Source organism: Mustela erminea, chromosome 5, assembly GCF_009829155.1.
Source record: "Mustela erminea isolate mMusErm1 chromosome 5, mMusErm1.Pri, whole genome shotgun sequence".
NCBI classification, from domain to species: domain Eukaryota; kingdom Metazoa; phylum Chordata; class Mammalia; order Carnivora; family Mustelidae; genus Mustela; species Mustela erminea.
In genome coordinates, this window is record NC_045618.1 from 131,128,041 (window position 1) to 131,148,487 (window position 20,447).

Below are 20,447 nucleotides of genomic sequence, written 5' to 3' on the forward strand. Positions count from 1 at the left end.
AGGCAGATTCAGGAAAATGGGACTCACATTTATAGGTCAGGCATTTCTTACATGGGTCTTTCTAAATTCATCACAATCCAGAGAAGTGAGGGGTGTTTGCCCCATCTTCACAGCCGAGTAAACAAAGTTTGAGAGAGAATAATACATTTGCCAAAGCCACACAGTAAAAGGTTGGGATTTGAACTCAGGTGTTAGGGAACTGAATGTTTGTGTCCTTCTTCCCAAATTCATATGTTGAAGTCCTAACCCATGATGTGATGTTATTTGGAGATGGGGCCTTTGGGTGGTAACTGGGTTTAGATGAGGCCATGACAGTGGGAGCCCATGATAGGATCAGTGTCCTTACAAGAAGAGAAAGAAAAACCAGGCTCTTTCTCCCTTTCTCTGCCCTGTGAGGACACAGTGCAAAGGTGGCTCTCTACAAGCCAGGAGAAGGGCTTTCACCAGGAATTCAACTGGTCAGCACCTTGATCTTGGACTTCCCAATCTCTAAAACTTTGAGAAATAAAGGTGTGTTGTTTAAGCCACCTAGCCTTTGGCATTGTGTTATGGTAGCCTAAGTAGATTAAAGCATCAGGTTTGTCTAATTTCAAGGGCTGTGCCATAAGAAGCTTACTCCTTGATCAATTTTTCCCATTTTAATATTAAAATTTCATTATAGAAGTAATACACAAACAAATTCTTATCATAGAAAATGCTAATATTTAATCAACCTACCAATCTTAAGTCTTGGTCTCTCCTCTTAATCTCCCAGAGATGATCACTGTGAGTAATTTGGTGTGTACCTTTCAGTTCTCCTATGTACTCACACACTATGTGAATACCCTTAGAAAACATGTATCATCATTCTGCGCTGTGGTTTTATTTTTACATAAATGGCTTTCCATGTGTTACTCTGCAGCTTCGCTTCTTTCACTCAGCAGGGATTGGAAGCTCCACAGAGTCAGGGACTTTGGTCCCTCCTGTTTACAAGTGTGCCCCCAGGACCTAGAGGAGTGGCTGGCACACAGCAGGTGCTTGGGAAATGTTGATTGGTTGGATGAATGAATGAAGCTTTCTTAGTGAGCTTTTCAAGTGAGGGGCCTGCAAAGCTGCCCCACTGTCTTCACGGCATGATACTCCATGGTGGACAGGGCAGGAGGTGGCCCTCTACTTTGTGTGGCCATCCTCTGTGGATGGACACTTAGTTTGTCCCTCTCATCAGTGCTGTGGATACTGTGCCCATGTCACCTCGTGCATATGTGCACGTGTCTCTCTAGAGTAGACAACAAGAAGTGGCACGGTTGGGTCATAAGAAGTGCATGGTTTTAATTTTAATGATCTCTTGCAAACAATCTTTTCAAGGATTTACCATAAACACTTCCAGCAGCAGCGCAGGAAACTACCCACTTCCTCCCCTTCTTGATGACCCTTGATGTTACCACACTTTGTAATGTCTGCCTTACTTGATGGGCAGAAGTGGTGCCTGCTTTAAGCATTCTGCTGCTTGTTTTCATGGGACGAGGAGGGACCCTGGTGAAATGTCTATGGGAGAAAAGCGGAGAGAAGGGTAAAGAAGACGCTGGAGTTTATTCAAGGACAACAGGGTAAAATGAGTTAGGTAACACTGACTGAGCACAGCCCTGTGTTGATGTGACGTTCATGTCTGGAGGCAGAAGATCTGGGTTTGAATCCTGGCCCTGCCACTTGCTAGCTGTGTGACACCACCCCACCAACCCAGTGAGTCACTTAGCCTTTCTGAGCCCTGAGTCTCCCATCTGTTAAATGGAGATAATAATATTACCTATTGGATAATGTTGTTGGAAGAATTAAATGAGTTGATATTTGTTCTTAAAGTACCTGCCTGTTTTATGAGTTATTCTTAATTAAAAAGATTATATGCCAGAGTCCACATTTTCTATGTATATTGATTCATTTAAGTTTCACGTTTGTTTTAAATAAATCCTCTTGTTAATCCCATTTTTGGGAAAAAGGGGAAAAATCAGGCAAAGAGAGGTTGAGAAATTTGTCCAAGGTCAAAGAGCTCTGCTGTTAAGAGCAGAGCTATGATTCGAACCCACGCTGTCTAGCACCACTAAACCACTGCACTGTATGTCAGTGTTGTAAAAGGGAGGTGGGGGAGCAGGGTTTTACTCCTTGGGGTGGCTGTGAAAAGGGGGATAAAACTCTCAGAAAGGTATTTAGGAGAAAGCTGTCATAGCCTCTGTCAGAGGGCACCCTGGCGTTGTCCAAGGTGTCCCAGTTTTTAGAACAGGGGCTTATTTTCCGCTCCACCCTCGTTAGTTCTGGAATCCAACGTCAAAAAGCCTTGTGTCCACATGCAGGCCCAGCACATCCTTGCTCTGTGAACTCAGGCAAATCTTCCATCATGGAGAGCCTCCAGTCTCTCTCTGTCAAAACGCAGGCAGCATTTCCCCCTGCCCCCCAGGATTAAAGCAATAATGCTTGCAAAAACCCTACACATAATGGAGGCCCAAGGAAACCTTACTATGTTTCCTTCTTCGGGCCTTTGAGCCAGTTCCGAATTCAACCTCCTCCCAACTCTCCCTTTTAGAAGCTCTCATGGTCACCAGGAGGAAGTAGGACCAGCAGCATTCCAAGGATAAACCGATGAGCACAGTCTGCTCCAGGCGCAAGCAATACCAGGGGCATTGTCTTAAAGACTTTAAAAACAATCATGAGAATGATTGAAAGTCAGTCTGCTTTTTATCACTAACATGCCCTAGAAATTCTAAACCATGCCAGTGATTAAAAAAAAAAAAATGCTTCCCTGAAAAACTTTTATTGGTCTAAGATCCAAGTGCCTGCATTCAGGATGCGCCATTTCTCCACACCACCCTTGGTACACCTCTGGGTAGGAATTCTAGTTGGTACAGTGTATCTGCTCCACTGGGGGGGTCTTTCCCTGGGTTTTGAGGAGGAGGGGCTAGCAGGAAGCAGGGAGGGTGGTTCTAAGGACCACAGATAAGAGAGTCATCTATTACTGTGTAATGAACCATTCCAAAGTCACGTGGCTTAAAAAAACAACTGCTTTATGGCTTATGATGTTGGGGGTTGGCTGGGCCGCTCTCAGCCAGGAGAGCCCAACTCTGCTCTGTGTGCTTTGGCTGGGCTTGGGCTATGGCTTCAATATGCGCTAGAGGATCCAAAGTGACTGGCCCCCGAGTTGGGGTCGTGGGAACACTGGGACTTTCTCTCCTCCTGGTCTTTCATCCTCTAGGCCTTTCTCTGCATGTAACTTTACTTCTCTCTCTCTCTCTTTTTTTTTTCTGTCATTTTTTCTTCTCTTTTTTTTTTTTTTTTTTGCACATAACTTTTCTAAGAGGATGAACCAGACTTCTTTACAAGGTGGCCAGAAACCCCAAGAGAGCAAAAGAAGAAGTCAGAAGGCATCTTCAGCCCCAGGCCTAGAACTGGCACAGCTTTACTTTTGCTACAGGTCACAGGCCAGTCCAGACTCAACATGAGAAGGAACCCACGAGCACGTGAATTCAGAGGGAGCTGACACCTGACTCAGCCACGTGCCCTCTTGAAGTTGGGACTCTCCTGCATTTAGGGAGTCTCTCACCCTAGGTGACCTCGCTGTGCAGTGGAGGTTCTCTCTGAAGCCTTCCACAGCCTCACCCCAGCACACAGACTTTGGGCAAGACATGGCCTCCCCAGGGCCCGTTCGAGCCCATCTTCCAGAATAACCTTTTCTGACCTTTTCTAATTCCCATTAGAACTGACTGACCATACTGAGTGTGCTCGCCGTCATCCAGTGTGCTGAGTCCCAGCCAGTCCAGGGCCTTACCCTCCCACCTCATAGGCAGCCGGAGGGGTCTTCTGGAACGGCTCTCTGGGTGAACCTTCTAGGCACATCTCCTGAGTCACCCATGAGGCTTGGAGCCCCTGACTAATGATATGCCAGCAGGAAGGGCCATGCTGTCCAGGAAATTAGTGAACCCTCAGCCCCAGACATTTTGGCGACTTTTCTTTCCAGTTACCTCCTCAGCAGGCTCAGTCTGTACCTTTCCTCCATACTTTCTAGCTCAGCGAGTAACAATTACACAAGAAAGTAGGGCTGCCTCTGTCCCGGCAGCCATGCCTTGGGCTTGGAGAACTGTCACTGCAGGGAAGGGCTGCTGTCTGGGGGCGGGGGGCGGGGGAGGGTGCTCAGGTGTACTCCTGCCCTTGGCGGAGAAGCTCACCTGTGAGGCCCACTGCACACAGCTCGTTTTGGCAGGTCCCTCCAGCCCCTCTTAGCGTTGCCACCCTCCCCCGCTCTGAGCTGCGCCCAAGTGTGTATATCTATTACAAGAAGGGGGAGAGCCAGCCAGCAGTATGTCATGGGAGTGATAATTACATCCCCAACTCCCATCATGCCGTCTGCTGCTGACCTCTCACCCTTCCTTTCCTTCAATCACCCCCTGGCATCACTCACTCTGACAGAGCAGCGGCACAGGCCCTGTGACCTGTCAGCCCGGGGACATGACTTATAGGGCCTCGCAGGTGGACAAAGGGAAGGGAGATAGGCCACATAAATCTCCCTAGTGAATAAAACAGAGTAATGGAGGGCGCTCCCAGGACTGCGCTGGCAGATTCCCGTGGTCTTGTTATTTGGTGCAGAGTTACGGTGATGAGGAAGTGGCCCCAGCTGACGCGTGGGTCCCAATCAACCTTGCCAAAGCCAGCAGCCTCCACACGGGTCCCAATGTCACATCCACCCTGATGTCCCTGGGGAGAACGGGACGGGTGAGGGTCGCATGACTATGGAAGTCGGCTCCTGGGCTGGTTTACTGCATCACAAGGGGAGGGAAGGAAGGAGGAAGAACCAGGCTCAAACCAAGCAACCCCTGGCCTGGCCCCTCCTGGTTGGGGTTCTCTGAGCAGCTCCATCAGGGGCTTCATTCCAGGCAGTAGACAGGGCAGGAGCATCACCAGCCTGTAGAGCTACCCAGTTTCTAGAGAGATCCTGGAGTGGTGCCTCTAGTCACCTGGACAGTAGGCGCTGGGAGGAAGACTTTATGAGTTGTGTGCAGGACTTCTCAGGGCCTTTCCAAGCTTCACTGATTAGCATGAGGGGACCTGTCCCCAGTGAGGGATCTGAGAATGAATAGGAATCTGATAGCCTAAAGCCCTGAGCTGGGCAGGCATGTCCCCCTTCCACAGAAGGATCCGCTAGTTGGTATGAGTTGATACTTCTGAAACACACTTGTTCATAAGACACCAGTCAGCTTCCAAGTCCTTTTTTACCTATTCATTTAGCCATGGGGCTGCAAACTGGGCCCCAGAAGCCAAATATGGCCCCACAGATGTCTTCTGTGTGTTCTGCACTTGTTTTTGTCAAATTAGAACTTGCATTTCTTCAGACAGAGAAGACTCCTTCCAGGACACACTCACAGACACGGGCCTTGGGACCATTGCTCTCTCCCAGTTCCATCATTTACATCACCTGCCTCTTCCCCGTAGGGATCCTGATGTCTGAAGATGCCCCTGGTACCCAGGCATGGCTCTTGGGTGGTCCTACTCAGACCATCCTGCTTGCAGACCTTCCCAATTCACCACCCACTGGGAACCTCTTCCATCTGTCTGGATGTTGCATCCATTTCCTCAAACCCTTTGTAGCTTTGACTGTACCTGAGCCTCATAATACTTCCCCAAGACAGCAGTAGCATCATCCCCACTTGGGCAGATGGAGAACATGAATCAGAGAGGTCAGTTGGCTTGCTTTGGGCCATACAGCTTGTCGATGAAAGAGAAATGAGGACCCAGAGATTCTGATTCCAGATGTCTCTTTTCACCAGAGCATAACTCTACTCAATTGTTGCTTCTACCACACCCAACAATACATTGATAGCTAAATCTTCATACTTCAGAATTCAAGAGCTATTTGGTCTAATTCGTACCCTATGAACGAGGAGCCTTCATGATAACCCCAACATAGGTGTTCCTACAGCCCCCTCCTGGCACATTCTGGGGCCAAAGAGCTCACCACATCAGAGGTATGCCTTGTTCCATCCTCGGGCAACACCTGTCTTTAGAAGAGTCTTATCTTCCTGGAGCCCAAATCCATGAGGTCCTCTTACTGCCACCATTGGCTCTTCTGTTCCCCTCAGGATCCACATGGAAAAGCCTCACTGACTTTAAGATTTTGAAAACCCTTTGTCAGGCCAAACAGACTCAGTCACTATGTCAGCCAGAATCACAAAGGACAAAATCTTAACCCTAAAGGGAATGTATTGGTTCATGAACCTGCAAAATCCAGTGTTAGGCACTAAGGATTTGAAGGGTTCAAACCTTTTCAGGAACCTGTTCCCCTTTCTTGCCTCTGCCTTCCTCCTCATTGACACTGTCCTTAGATAGAGACTCCCCAAGTGGCAGCCCCTGGCCGACTCAGCCTAAGTCCCACCAGCTCAACAAAAGTGGCAGAAGAAGATCTCTTCTTTCGCAATAGTTCCTGAAAAGGCCCCAGACAGGGCTCTCTTTGACTGGGCTTGGATCACATGTCCACCCCTGACCCAGTCCTTGTGTCCAAAAAGATGCAAATCTTTCTGACCTGAATGGTCAGGCCTGAGTCATATACCCACCACGGGAGGTCGGTTCCACCTACCTGATGTACACAGTGAGGTGGGGTGGGGGGGGGTACTCTAAGGAAAATCACAGGGAGCTCTTTCTAGAACAAGGGAGAATGGAGGTCCGGTCAGAACAACCCCTGCCTGCCGTAGTCATCATGGTCTAGAGGCCTATCCTGTCCCGATCACCCTCTCCGTGCGCCTCCAGCTGTGTTACTGTCTCTCTGTGGGGGTGAGTTCAGAGAGAAGAACGCAATCTCCAGTGCGGTATCAACTGCGAAAAGTGGGTCACAGGTATGTCCCACCCCTGAACACATACCATTTCCATCACACACGAAGGCTCCCATTTGCTATTATGGGACCACACTGCTGTACCGGTTCCCCGAGCCTGCAGGCCACCTGTCACAGGGAGTGTCATTTAGCTACCCATCTACCCCTGTGTGTTAATACCACAGAGGTTTTTAAAACAAAGGTGCCTAATTTCATATGTTATCCTATTCGATCTTAGCTTGAGAGTTTTTGCCCCATGATTGCCGTGCCCTGGAATCACCTAACACAGGATTGCTTCGGCAGTCCGAAACTATATGTATGGCTGTGTGTTTCCTAGCCAAGTCTTTGATCTTAAAAAAAAAAAAAAAAAAAAAAAACTTACTAAGACAGGATTAAGAACAGAGCCTGTGGCCTGCCACTAGACGTTCCATCTAGGCTGACATCAATCCAGTGACAGGATAGCAGCATTACCTATCTCCGAAAATTGTCGTGATGATTCAATGAGTTGATATTTGTAAAGCTCTTAGAACAGGGCCTGGCACATGGTACATAATAGATAGGAAAGTGTTTGCTAAACAAACAAACAGCTGGGACTTGATCCATCAAAAAAAAGGTGGACGAAAGCTGCGCTATTCTTCAACTCACATTTCCGTTTCAGGCCCCCAGTCTCTTGTGATAGGTTTTCTCTAACACCTTACAATATAAGAATGTGCTATCTCCGGCTTTCCTCTCATCCATCTTACAAAACAGGGAAAGTGAAGTTTGGCTGGGATGAGTGACACTGGCCCCTTGTGACCCACACACCTTTCTAGGAGTTCCAAATCCATCTGTTTGATAAGCATACTGTTCTAGAGCTGTCTTGGGGAGTATCAGTCTTACTAATAAAGAACGTGTGGCACCGCCTATCGGAAATCTGAAACAACACGGTATTAGTGTCTCTCTCCTTTGAGTCAAAGCTGTATTTAATCAAGAAGCGTAAATTCAGTCAGTTGAGTGTCTGACTCTTGATTTTGGCTAGGGTTGTGATCTCAGGGTTGTGGGATCAAGCCCTGCATCAGGCTCCATGCTCAGCATGGAATCTGCTTGGGATTCACTCTCCCTCTGCTCTTTCCCCCACTCTTGCTTTCTTTCTCTCCAAAATAAATGAATAAAATCTCAAAAAAAAAAAAAAAGTGAGGTCCAAAACAATAATCCCCAACCAAAGTCAGAACCCTTCTCTTGATCACTTAACAAGCTAAGCCATGGCTTCTTGCAATAAAGAAAAAGTCTAGAATCAATTAAAAATGTTGTGACCTCCAAGTCACAGAACACTCAGCAGCTGTGCTGGTTGTGAGGCTGGATATAGCCTGCATACCAGGAGGTCCAAGGACAGTAGGTCTTAGGGCTGGTTTAGCTGCTTAATCGTGTATCAAGGACCCAGTCTCTTTGTTTCTGTTCTTCTCTCTTTGGCTGTTGGTTTATGCCTCATGGTCACAAGATTGCTACTACAGTTCCAGACATTGTGGCCTTTTTTAAGGCACAAAGAAAGGGAAAAGATAAGCACCAATGAATTCTCTTCTCTAACTTTTTCCTATGGGGAAGAAAAATATATTTTCTAGAAGTCCCTAGCACACTTCCTCTTTGTATATCATTAGCCAGAAGAAGATCACCCGGCTACCCCTAGCTACAAAGGAAGCTAGGAATGAGATGATCTGTGCTGTGTAATGAGGAGTGGCAAGGGATAAGCACATTAGGAATGGTTGCTAGGTGGCCAACAAAACATCCGTGGCAAGACTGTAGTCCTTTTTATGCAACCCTCACAGCCCAGATGTTAGCACTGATAGCAGTGAGCTTGAATTCATCTTTTCCAGCTCCCCCCATTTGGCTATGATAAAACAGGTGCCCAAAGAGAAAAAGACTTGCCCAAGGCCACACAGCTAGTTAGTAGTCAAACTGTGTCTTCATCCATAAATGAGGAGAACAATACATTTTAGTCAAGACTAGCGTTTTCCAGAGGAATGATACAGATATATGTCAAGACTAGTGTTCTCCAGAGAAATGATACAGATATATGTCAAGACTAGTGTTCTCCAGAGAAATGATACAGATATATGTCAAGACTAGTGTTCTCCAGAGAAATGATACAGATATATGTCAAGACTAGTGTTCTCCAGAGAAATGATACAGATATATAGATAGATACGGGGACAGATACTGACACGGGTATGGATACCTATCTCTATGTATCTTTCTGTCTACCTATCAGTCCATTGAGAGAGAGATTAAGAAACGGATTTTAAGGAACTGACGTATATACCCATGGGGTCTGGCAAGTCTGAAATCTATAGAGCAGGCCAGCAGCCTGGAAATTCGGGTTAGAGTAGATGCTGTAGACTCGAGTCCCAGTCCTTTAGGGCAGCAGGCCGGAAACTCGGGCAGGTCTCCTTCCTTCCTTCCTTCCTTCCTTCCTTTCTTCCTCCCTTCTTCTTTGTTTCAAGATTTACTTATTTGTTTGAGAGAGAGTGTGTTTCATGCATGTGTGTGAGCAGGAGGACAGAGGGAGAGGGAGACAGAATTTCAAGCGGACTCCACACTGAGGGCAGAGTCTGACGTGGGCCTCGATCCCATGACCCTGAGATCAGGACCCTGAGACACAGCCAGGAGTCGGACACCTAACCCACTGCAGCACCCAGGCACCCCTCAGGCAGGATTTCTGTGTTGCAGTTTTGAGAATTTTTTCTTTGGGAAATGTCTGTCTTGAGGTCCTCATCATATTGGATGAGGGTCCAGATTAGGGAGAGTCAAATGCTTTACCCAAAGTCCACCGATTTAAATGTTAATCACATCTAAAAAATACCTTCCCAGCAACTTCTAGGCTGGTGCTTGACCAGACAACTGGGCAGTGCAGCCTCACGAAGTTGACACAAAAAATGAACCATCACACAGTAGCACCCAGCCTACAAGCTCAGTACGATGACAAAACCAGTTAATACTGGAACATTCAGAACTACTGGAGAGTGTTCGTTGAATCATGAAATGGGGAAATAAGGAGACAAACAAACTGGGACTCGAACCGGGTCAGTCACTCCCACCACAGCTCCTGAGTGCCGAAGCACACACTCGGGGCCCCAGGGGACATTTGAAGCTCCAGGCGACCACAGCGATGCTCGATCCCGTCAGACGCTGCGCAGACTACGAGCTTAAGGTGGTTCACAGCTTATGTAGGATGTCACCCTACATTCTTCTCAATGGTGTCCTATCTTTGAGAAGCTGGGTTTCCCGCGGTTGCTGTGATAGAAATCAACACGGGACCAGAAATGAGGTGGCGGTGTCCAATAGGACAGCAAAGTCTGCGAAGATGTGCAGTGCCCAACAGGCACACATGTCCCATTGGTATGTAACCGGTCTGTGACAACAAAATAAAGTCTTTTTCATTTCAACTTACATATACCGTGTTTTTGAGTGGTTCATTAGCTGTGAAGACAGCTACTTAAGTTGTTTAGACCTAGCCACTTAATAAAATGAACTTTTAGGTGTCTCTTTCATGAGAATGACTGAGATGCTAAGAGCGCCAGGAACGGAGAAAGAAAGTGTGGGCACCTCTGTTTTTTCTTCTACCCTGTCACCCTTCTCAGTGCTGTGCCCGAAGCTTGTCCTCACCCAAGCTTCCTGAAAGACAACAGGAAGCATAAAGAGCCTGGTGAATCTCCATTGGTTCAATGACCAAATATGTCTCTGTTCAATGCAAGGTCCTATTCCTTGCGCTGGGACAGAGCTGGGAACAGATTAAAGAGACCTTTTTCCATGGAGCTTTCTTGAGTGGGATGGAGACTGAAGAGGGCTTAAGTGCTGTAGGCTGAGCTGAAACTGCAGGAATCCAAGTAGCGAAGCAACACCCTGGGTAGAACATTCCAGGTGAAATTAGGAGTCAGGCCAGTGGAGCCAGTGGGTCATCCTGCCTAGCCCTAGGGACAAGCCCCACACTGGGGTCCCCTTCTCTCTCCGGGGCAGCACCTGGATGCTGAACAGAGTACCCTCCATCATCCCCTCGCCAGCTCCAACCTCCACCTCGAGCACCGTGAGGCTCAGCTGAGTGGCTCCATTCTTGCTTGGAAAGGGGTTGCCATACAGTCCTAGGGCGCGAGAGGGAGAGAGGGAGACCCTCCCTCTCTCGCCTCACCAGCTGGGCCAGGGCCTCTGAAGAGCTGCGGAGCACGGCCCCCCGCCCTGCCCCCCATCTGCCGTTTAACCATGATGGAAGCTGCTGTCAGTGCACAGCGACAGTAATAAACACTCTTCTTAATAACACAGGGTGTACCTCTTATTAAAATGAATGGACTCCCACGGCGCAGCCTGGGGCCTCACGGCTGGCAGCCAGCCGGGGACAGCAGCCCTCAACTAGAGCAGTTTATCTGCTGTAATTACTGGCAGGACAACGCAGTGGGGGCTTCTGGGGGCAGGCTGGAATGGGTCCAGGCCCGGACCGAGCTCAGACTTCCATTCACACACTTGGACATGTCCCCACAGAAGAATCTCTGTATCCCCGCCTCCAGACCTCGTTCCCAAAATATACCTTCCCACATCCAAGGGGGTATAGAGACACCTATCCAGGGACATACACACATATACACACACATCCAGAGCTGACATGGGAACCCTCTGGTGGGACCCATGCCTGCCTGATGTGGCCAAAAGCAACAAGAGGGATTGCTCTCCCTGATGGCCCAGTGCCGCAGGTATGGGGGAGAAACGGGGTTATACACATAAATGAGGCTCAGAGAGCTCACACACAGCTGCACGGGCTATCAGGAACCAGGAGTTTACCTTCTTGGCAGTATTTAAGATCAGGGAGAAACAGGTCCCTATAAAGATCTATAAGATCCCTATAAAGATCCTATAAACTCGATATGAGATCACAGAATCATAGACATAGACTCTCGGGGCTCCGTGGCATTTAGCAAAATTATAATTCATCATTTTTTAGATTTGTTATTTAGTTTATTGAAGGAAGGAGTGAATTAGGATTTATTGATTTGACAAGGAGAGAGAGAAAGAGACCACTAGCGGGGAGAGAGGCAGGCAGAGGGAGAAGCAGACGTCCTGCCAGGCAGAGAGCCTGTCGCAGGACTCGATCCCAGGACACTAGGATCATGACCTGAGCCAAAGGCAGATGCTTAATGGACTGAGCCAACCAGGCGGTGCAGGAGTGAGTGAATTAGTGAGTTAATCAGAAGTTTTGCAGAGGAACATGATGAAGTATGAGGGCCTTTCAGAATTTATGCACACAGGCAGAAACACACACATGAACAAAGGTACTCAGGCACAGATACATGCATATGCAAACACATGTAGAGGGACACACACAAATGTTTACACACACACACACACATCTGACATCCCCTTTCTCCGGCTGGCTCAGTCACAGTGTTAGAAATAAACACACTGGGGGCACCTGGGTGGCTCAGTTGGTTAAGCGGCTGCCTTGGGGTCAGGTCATGATCTCGGGGTCCTGGGATCAAGTCCTGCATCAGACTCTCTGCTCATCGGGGAGCCTGCTTCTCCCTCTCTCTGCTCCTCCCCTCGCTCATGTTCTCTTTCTCTCTCTCAAAGAAATAAGTAAGATCTTTAAAAAAAAAAAGAAAGAAAGAAAGAAAGAAACACACTGTATGCTCATGCAGGTGCCCTGAGACCTAGCTCCTGAGACTCTGCTTTTTAAGTTATTTTTCCTCTTGAGAAAGGAGGGAAAAGTGTGTTGTGAAGACATGAGAGCACTGAGACAAAAGGGGGGGCGCATGCCCACAGCATTCCTTGCTTGTGGTCCTGATTCAGGCCCTGGCAGCCCAGCCTGCTCATAGCTATGTTGAGACCCCATCAGGCAGAGGACCTCCCCCTCCCCGGCCAGAGCCCAGTATTCCTTGCTCACAGGGACCCTGAGACCCCTCCTAGAAATCCTCCTGCAAAAACAACGGTATTCTACTCCACTGTGTCCTTGGCTTTAGAGAAGCCCCATTCCAGAGATGTGGGGACGCTGAGAGGGAAGGTGCGTGTGTGTGTTTATGTGTGTGTACACGCACGTGTGTAGGTGGGTGTGCATGTGCCTTTGGGGCAGAGAGGGATGGACTTCCTTCCCTCCCAGTTGGAGCAGCTCTCATTTTCCAACCCAATACTGAGATTACATAAAAGAACTTGCCCAAAGGGTTCTGCGGTTTACAAATATACAAAAATTAAAGCCCTCAGAACTAGCCCAAGAATGACCACATCTTGCTCATCTCAGTCTGAGTCGGGCAGCGTCACAAATCCTGTGGATGAGGTTTTAACTAACGAAATGCTAATGGAACCGGTCATTTCAAGGCTTTGCTGAGCACCTCCTCTGGGCCAGGCGCGGCAAGGCACTTTCGAGAGACCATTTCGTCAAATCCCCACTTTAACCGTATCATCACCTCTAATTTATAATGGAGCACACAGAGAGTAAGTAACAGGATCAGGATTCCCAGACAGGCCCTCTGACTCCAGAGCCCACGTTCCCTATCAGTACACAACACTGCCCTCGGGGAAAGCAAATGCATGAACTTCAGGAGCCCACACTGCAACCAGCTGAGTTCACCAGCCTGTTCTTGGAAGCTGTTCCTTATAAATGAGGTGCTGAGTGGGGAAGGATGCTTTCATGCTAGCCTCTGAGAAGTGATGGATGGCTGCCGTGGGGGCACTGGCCCCATGCCTCACACAGCCACTGGGCTGCACTCCTGTGTCTGTCTTTGGATGACTAGCTTGTATTTGGCCAACCAGGCCTTCAAGAACACCTCGTAAAGCTGGATTTATTTTATTTTTTTTAAGATTGTATTTATTTATTTGACAGAGATCAAAAGTAGGCAGAGGGGCAGACAGAGAGAGAGAGAGGAGGAAGCAGACTCCCTGCTGAGAGCCCGATGGTGGTGGGAGGTGCTCAATCAGGATGCTGGGATCATGACCTGAGCCAAAGGCAGAAGCCTTAACCCACTGAGCCACCCAGGAGCCCCGTAAAGCTGGATTTAAAAACAGAATATATACAATGTGGATGAATCTTGAGGACATTATGCTAAGTGAAATAAGCCAGTCAAGTAAAGACGAATACTGCATGATTCCACTCATGTAATATACCGAGGATAGTCAAATTAACAGAGTTTCAGTTTGGGGAGATAGAGTTCTGGAGACTGGTTGGACAACAAACTGAAGCTAATCCGAACTTAATGCTACTAAATCGTACACTCAAAAATGGTTAAAATGGTTACGTATTTATATGATATGTTTGGAGCACTTAATATAATAATATTTGTAACATAGTATCAATGAAAATATAATAATAATTAGGAGCACTTAAACATACAAAGCAAATATTAACAGGCCAAAAGAGAGAAATAGACAGCAATACAATAACAGTGGGGGACTTTATTAACCCCACTCACATCAATGGATAGATCATCCAGACAAAAAATCAATTAGAAAACATCAGCCTTAGATGACACATTAGACCAGATGGACTTGACAGGTATATACAGAACATTCCATCTAAAGCAACAGAATACACAGTCTTGTCAAATGCATATGGAACATTCTCCAGGAAAGATGATGTGTTCGGCTACAAAACAAGTCCTAACAAAATTAAAAGATTGACATCATATCAGGCTTCCTTTCCAACTGCAATGGTATAAAACTAGATATCAATTACAAGAAGAACATTGGAAAACTCACAAACATGTGGAGATTAAGCAACATGCTACTGAACCACCAATGGCTCAATGAAAGAGGAATAAAAAATACCTTGAGACAAATAAAAATGTAAACACGACATATCAAAACTCATGAGATGCAGCAAGACAGTTCTAAGGAAGGGAGTTCATAGCAGTAAATGCTGACTTTAAGAAACAAGAAAAATTTCAAATAAACAACTTTACACTTTGATGAACTAGAAGAAGAGGAACAAAGTCCAAAATTAGTAGAAAAAAGAAAATAACAAAGATCAGAGCAGAAATAAATAAAATAGGGACTAAAAAGACAATAGGGAAGATCAAAAAACCAAGAGCTGGTTCTTTAAAAGATAAACAAAATTGATAAAACTTCAGCTCGATTCACCAGGAAAAAAGAGAAAACTCAAATAAAATCGGAAAGAGAAGAAGCTACAACTGATACCCCAGAAATACAAAGGATTGTAAGAGACCGCTCTGAACAATTATATGCCAACATTTGGGACAACCTAGAAGAAATGGATAAATTCTTAGAAACACATAACCTAACCTTGTTCATGAATGAATCATGAACAAATAGAAAATGTGAACAGACTGATTAGTAATAAGGAAATTGAATCAGTAATCAAAAACCTCCCAACCAGCAGAAGAACAGAAGTCCAGGACCATATGGCTTCACGGGTAAACTTTACCAAACATTTAAAGGAGAATTAATACCAATCCTTCTCAAACGCTTCCAAAACCCAGAAGAACAGAGAACACTTCCAAACTCATATTATGAGGGCACGTTACCCTGAAAAGAAAAGAAGGGAAAGAAAATTACAGGCCAATATCTCCAGTGAACACAAATATAAGAATTGTCAACAAAATATTAGCAAACCAAATTTAACAATACATTATACACCATGGCCAATTGGGGTTTATCCCAGGGATGCAAGGATGGTTCAAAATCCTCAAATTAGTCAATGTGATAACCACATGAACAACATGAAGAATAAAAATCACGTGATTGTCCCAGTAGATGCAGAAAAATCATTTGATGAAATTCAACCTACATTTATGACAAAAAATCTCAGCCAGGTGGGTATAGAGGACATGCACCTCAAAATAAGGAAGGCCACATGTGACAAACCCACAGCCAACAACATACCCAATGGGGGAAAGCTGACAGCTTGTCCTCTAAGATCAAGAGCAAGTCAAGGATGCCCACTCTCACCGGTTTTATTCAACACAGCGGTGGAAGTTCTAGCCAGAGCAATTAAGCAAGAAAAAGAAATAAAAGGCATCCAAATTGGAAAGGATGAAGTAAAACTGTCCCTGTCTGCAAATGACATGATAGTGTATCTGAAAAACACTAAAGACTCCATCAAAAAATTGTTAGAACTAATATAGCAACATTCAGTGAAGTTTCAGGATATAAAATCAATACATAAAAATCCGTTGTGTTCTATATACTAAGAAGGAACTATCAGAAAGAGAAATTAAGAAATCCCATTTACATTTGTATCAAAAAGAATAAAATACCTAGAAATAAGTTTAAATGAGGGGGTGAAAGACCTGGAAACTGGAATAACCTAAGTGTCCATCAACGGATAAATAGATAAAGGAAACATGATAGATACAGATATATAAAATATTATGTTGCCATAGAAAAGAATAAAATCTTCCCATTTTGATAACATGAATGGACTTTGAGGGCATTATGCTGAGTGAAATAAGTCAGACAGAGAAAGACAAATACCACAGATCTCATTTATATGTGAAATCTCACAAAAACAAAAAGAAGCTCATAGATACAGAGAACAGACAGGTGGTTGCCAGAGGCAAGGGGCGGGGGGAGGGGGTAGGCAAAATGGGTGAAGGGGATCAAAAGGATAAACTTCCAGTTATAAGATAAATCAGTCCTGGAGATAGAACATACAGCCTGGCAACTATAGTTATTATCCTATACTGCATATAGGAAAGTTGCTAAGAGAATAAATCTTAAAAGTTCTCATCACAAAAAAATTCTATGACTACGGGCGATGATGGATGTTAACTAGATTTAATGTGGTGATCCTTCTGTTACACAAATACTGAATCATGATGTTGCGCATCTGCAAGCAATATAATGTTGTAGGTCAATTATACCTCAGTAAAGAAAAGAAACAAAGAAAAGATTAAAATGTTCAAGATGTGTATTTCAGCATAAGTGCAAATGGAACGAAAGGTCTGGAACAGTTAGGCTTGCCGGAAGTGTCCCCAGAGACAGTATGGTTGTGGGTGTGGAGACCTCAGCCCTCCTGCACGCTCACCCCAACCCTCCTAGGCTCCCCCTCCCCCGCCTTGGGGCAATGGGGCAATGGAAAGGTCAGCCTTCATTTGAGGGTGGCATTGCATTTGCATCTCCAAAATTACCCACTCCTCTCCCTTCTCCTCTTCCTCCCCCGCCCCCATCCCCCCACACCCCCCTGCGGTTTCTCAGTCGGCTTCACCCAAGCCACAGCTGGAAACAGCTGGTGTCCTCCTCTGGTTCCTCTGGCTCCATGTTTCTAACTACACTTAATTAACTTGGCTCCAAATCATAGGAATCACTTTCCCTGCACACTATGGCAGGGCCAGTTCAAAATCACTGTTCCCATCCCAGCTCAGGTGGCTCCAGGCCAGCTTTTGGGGGCAGGTCATGAGGAGGCAGGGCCCAGAATTATGGGGACAGTAATGATTACAAAAGGACATGCATTTGGTTCACACCACAGGAAAGGGTTTTGCGTCCATTATTTCATTTCATGCTCACAACAAAGCTATGGTGGTGTAGCGTTAGCCCCATTTCACAGATGAGCAAACTGAAGCTCTGGGTAATTACACAAGATGCCCGCATTTCCGACCCCCTCAGTTTTCCTGAATGAAGAGAGTAAGTGTCTTATTTTAGGATATAGGATAGGGACAGTAACAACCTCTGTCATTCCTTTGGACAACTGGTGGCTGGTGTGGGGAAGTGGCTGAGCAACCCCGTCTGCCGTCCCAGCTTGCCCAGCTGAAGGCCTGCATGACTGTGTCTATCAGCTCTGGGTTAGGGGGACAACAAGGCCTCTAAATAGGCCAGCCATGGTGGGCCCAACGCCCAGGGAAAGTTCTAGAGGTGAGGTTTGCCGTGAGCCCCACTTGGAGCTCTCTAGTATCTATATCCAGGCGGCTTCCGGGGACCCCTTGGATGGAACAGGAAGTTGAGAAGGAAGATGTGGGCTGCTTTGGGGAAAGGGACGGTCTCACCGATTTCGCATTGACAGTGAGAACAGCCAAAATGGCCATTGTTTGCACCAGGCACCTGCTCTGGGCTTCTACATCCGTGTTAGTAAGCTTGGGATCCCTTGGCATCACCTGGGAGCTTATAAGAAATGAGGGCTCTCAGCATCCCCCCCAACCTGCTGAGGGGAAATCTACATTTTAACAAGATCCCATGGTGATTTAGACCCTGCTTTATGGTCCTTAGCACCACACCCCCACCAAGTGGGCTTTTTCTCCTTCGGGATTTTTCAGCTGAGGAAACTGAGGCCCAGAGAGGTGGAGATCGTTGTCCAAGGTCAGAGGTAGGAAATGGCAGTGCTGCAATTTGAGCCCAGGGCGGGACAGGCTCAAAACCAAGAAAGGAGTGATGGGAGGTTTCTGAGCTAAGTCTCCCATTCTGAGCTTTTGATTCTTATCTGGTTTTCACCAGACTGCCCAGGTAGAGGTGGGGAGGAAGTCATTCCAGGGCTGCTCTGGGCCTCAGCCTCACCCTCCCTTACCCCAGCTGGGGCGTCACCATCCTTGGCCACCATGGCAATGTGTGGTGGCGGTTCTGGGCAGCCCCCACGGGAGGCGCTGGAAGGGCACAGCTCAGGCACTTGGGGCAACAGGGAGACCTTTCTGCCTGCTCCCACAGCTGCGCCGCTTGGCTCTCCTGACATCACAGGCGGTCAGAAGGGCAGCCCAGCTCCCAGTGAGTCAGAGACATTCCCCCACCTAACCCCTGGGGTCGGGGCCAGGGCCGGGGGTGGGGCAGGACGGTGTCTCCCAGTCCCTGTCTTAGGAAGCCACGGAGCTACGCTACTCTCCGCCAGCTGCATCTCAGCCCCTGGGGCTGTAGCCCATGACGCATCTCATTCCGAATCCCTCAATCTTTCCCATTAGCTGAGATTGCGGGTTCAGAGCACAAACATCGCCGCCTGTCACCGGTGCTGCACATCAGCCCGGCGCCGGGAATGGTCTCGTCTCCTTCAATCCATCACCCAGGCTTTCTAGCTCTTGTTCCCAGACTGCTGCTCTCCGTGCCCATCCCCAGGCCTGGCCCAGGGGATTTGCTGAGCTGCCAGGTGTCAGTAGGGGAGCAGGAGAGCAGGATGGAGCACTGTGACTGTAAGCGGAGGGCAGGGACCTCTCTACCCGGAACCCAGCCACACCCGGAGAGCCCGGCCTACACCACCAGCCGACCAGCTTCGGATGCACAGGAAGTGGATGAGGGGGCAGGGTGGGCAGTGGGAGGCAGAAGGCGGCAGAGGCCTTCTCCACCACTCCCCAGGCCTGTGATCTAAGTTTGCTTCTCCTAAGATCCACTCACTGTGGCTAGAACCACAGATCCCAGGAACCCAACCCCGGGCCATCCGACTCAGCACCGCAGGGGGTGGGGCCTGAGAATCTGCATTTTACCAGGGCTGTTGCATGGGATTCTGAGGCAGTTGGTCCCTGAACCCCCACATTTCGACACTCTCCTGATGGAGCACTGATATGTCAGTTAGGTTAGGCGAGGTTGTGCTGTCATAACGAGTTGCTCCCAAGCCTCAGCGGCTCAAAACAAAAGCGAGCCAATTCTGGCTCGAGCTGCACGCCTGCCGCAAGTTGGCAGGGAGGCTCTGCTCGCTGACGTTACTCAGAGATCCAGGCTGACGGAATCCCCTCTCAACCAGGGTCCTGCAACCATGGAGCTTGTGACGAGCAGAGCTGGAGCGTCTCCCATCAGCAAGGAAATTCCAGCCCCGGAACAACACACAGCACGTCTGCCCACAACCCACTGGCCAGAACTTCACGGGGCAGGTGGGTGGGGGATGGGGAAAGATAACGTTCCCACGTACCAGGAAAGTGAGAAGCACGGGACTCAGGCAAAGAGCTAGAATGCCTCCCCCACTCTGAGGCCCAAAGACCACTCCTAGCCCAGTGAAACCCTGACCCACTGCTGCTATACCCATGGCAGAAAGAGATTGAAGACGCAAGGCAAAGGCCTGGGCCCCCCTGCATTTCCACCCCACCTTAGAAGCTCCCAAGTTCATGCACATGCTTTACCCCACTAGGGATGCTTGCTACAGCAGAATTATTTACACCTGTAAGTTATTTATATTATATCTACCTTTTATTTGTATCACATCACATCATGACCATATTCACTTAGCTTTCAGCAGCCAAATAAGCCTCTCAGTTGGTTATAGGGAAGGATGGAGTTTGGTGCCCAAGGGTCCTGGCTCCTAGTCCAGGGACCTTCCATCAGGCTCTGGCAGAGTTAGGGCTGGGACAGGCTGGTTCCATGAACTTTGGGCTTCTTGGGTTTGGGTTTGGCCTCCCGCAAGGAGCTGGGTCCCTGTGCTCCTTGGAAGTCTTACATTCGGTCTGCATAGGTTGAACCCTTATACTACTGACAGCCCCAGAGATAACTGCCTTTCTCTTCCATCTACAGGGAGAAGAAAGACTCCATCCATGTCAAACTACCAGTCCCCTCTCCATCCGCACTTCAGTCCACCCCCATGAGCCTGGCACACAAAACACCTGCCACAGCATTCAATTTCAAGGGCAGCGGGGAGCACAGGTGAAGCAATGAGTGGTCTGTCTGGGAAACTAAGTGGGGTTGCTGTGGGAAGTTAGGACAGGTGAGTCAGAGGGAAGCTGGGGCAGGAAGTAGGGGGACTTGGCCAACCTC

The 20,447-nt window shown here is 47.7% G+C and overlaps 1 long non-coding RNA gene across 1 annotated transcript in view; it reads right to left on the minus strand.

The window, feature by feature from the left end:
* Positions 1 to 9,412: 9,412 nt before the first annotated feature.
* LOC116591724 overlaps positions 9,413 to 20,447 on the minus strand; it is a 37,564-nt gene continuing 26,529 nt past the window's right edge. The window contains exon 3 of the long non-coding RNA XR_004286132.1: positions 9,413 to 10,700. This is a non-coding gene — a long non-coding RNA (uncharacterized LOC116591724). The remainder of the gene's footprint in view (positions 10,701 to 20,447) is intronic.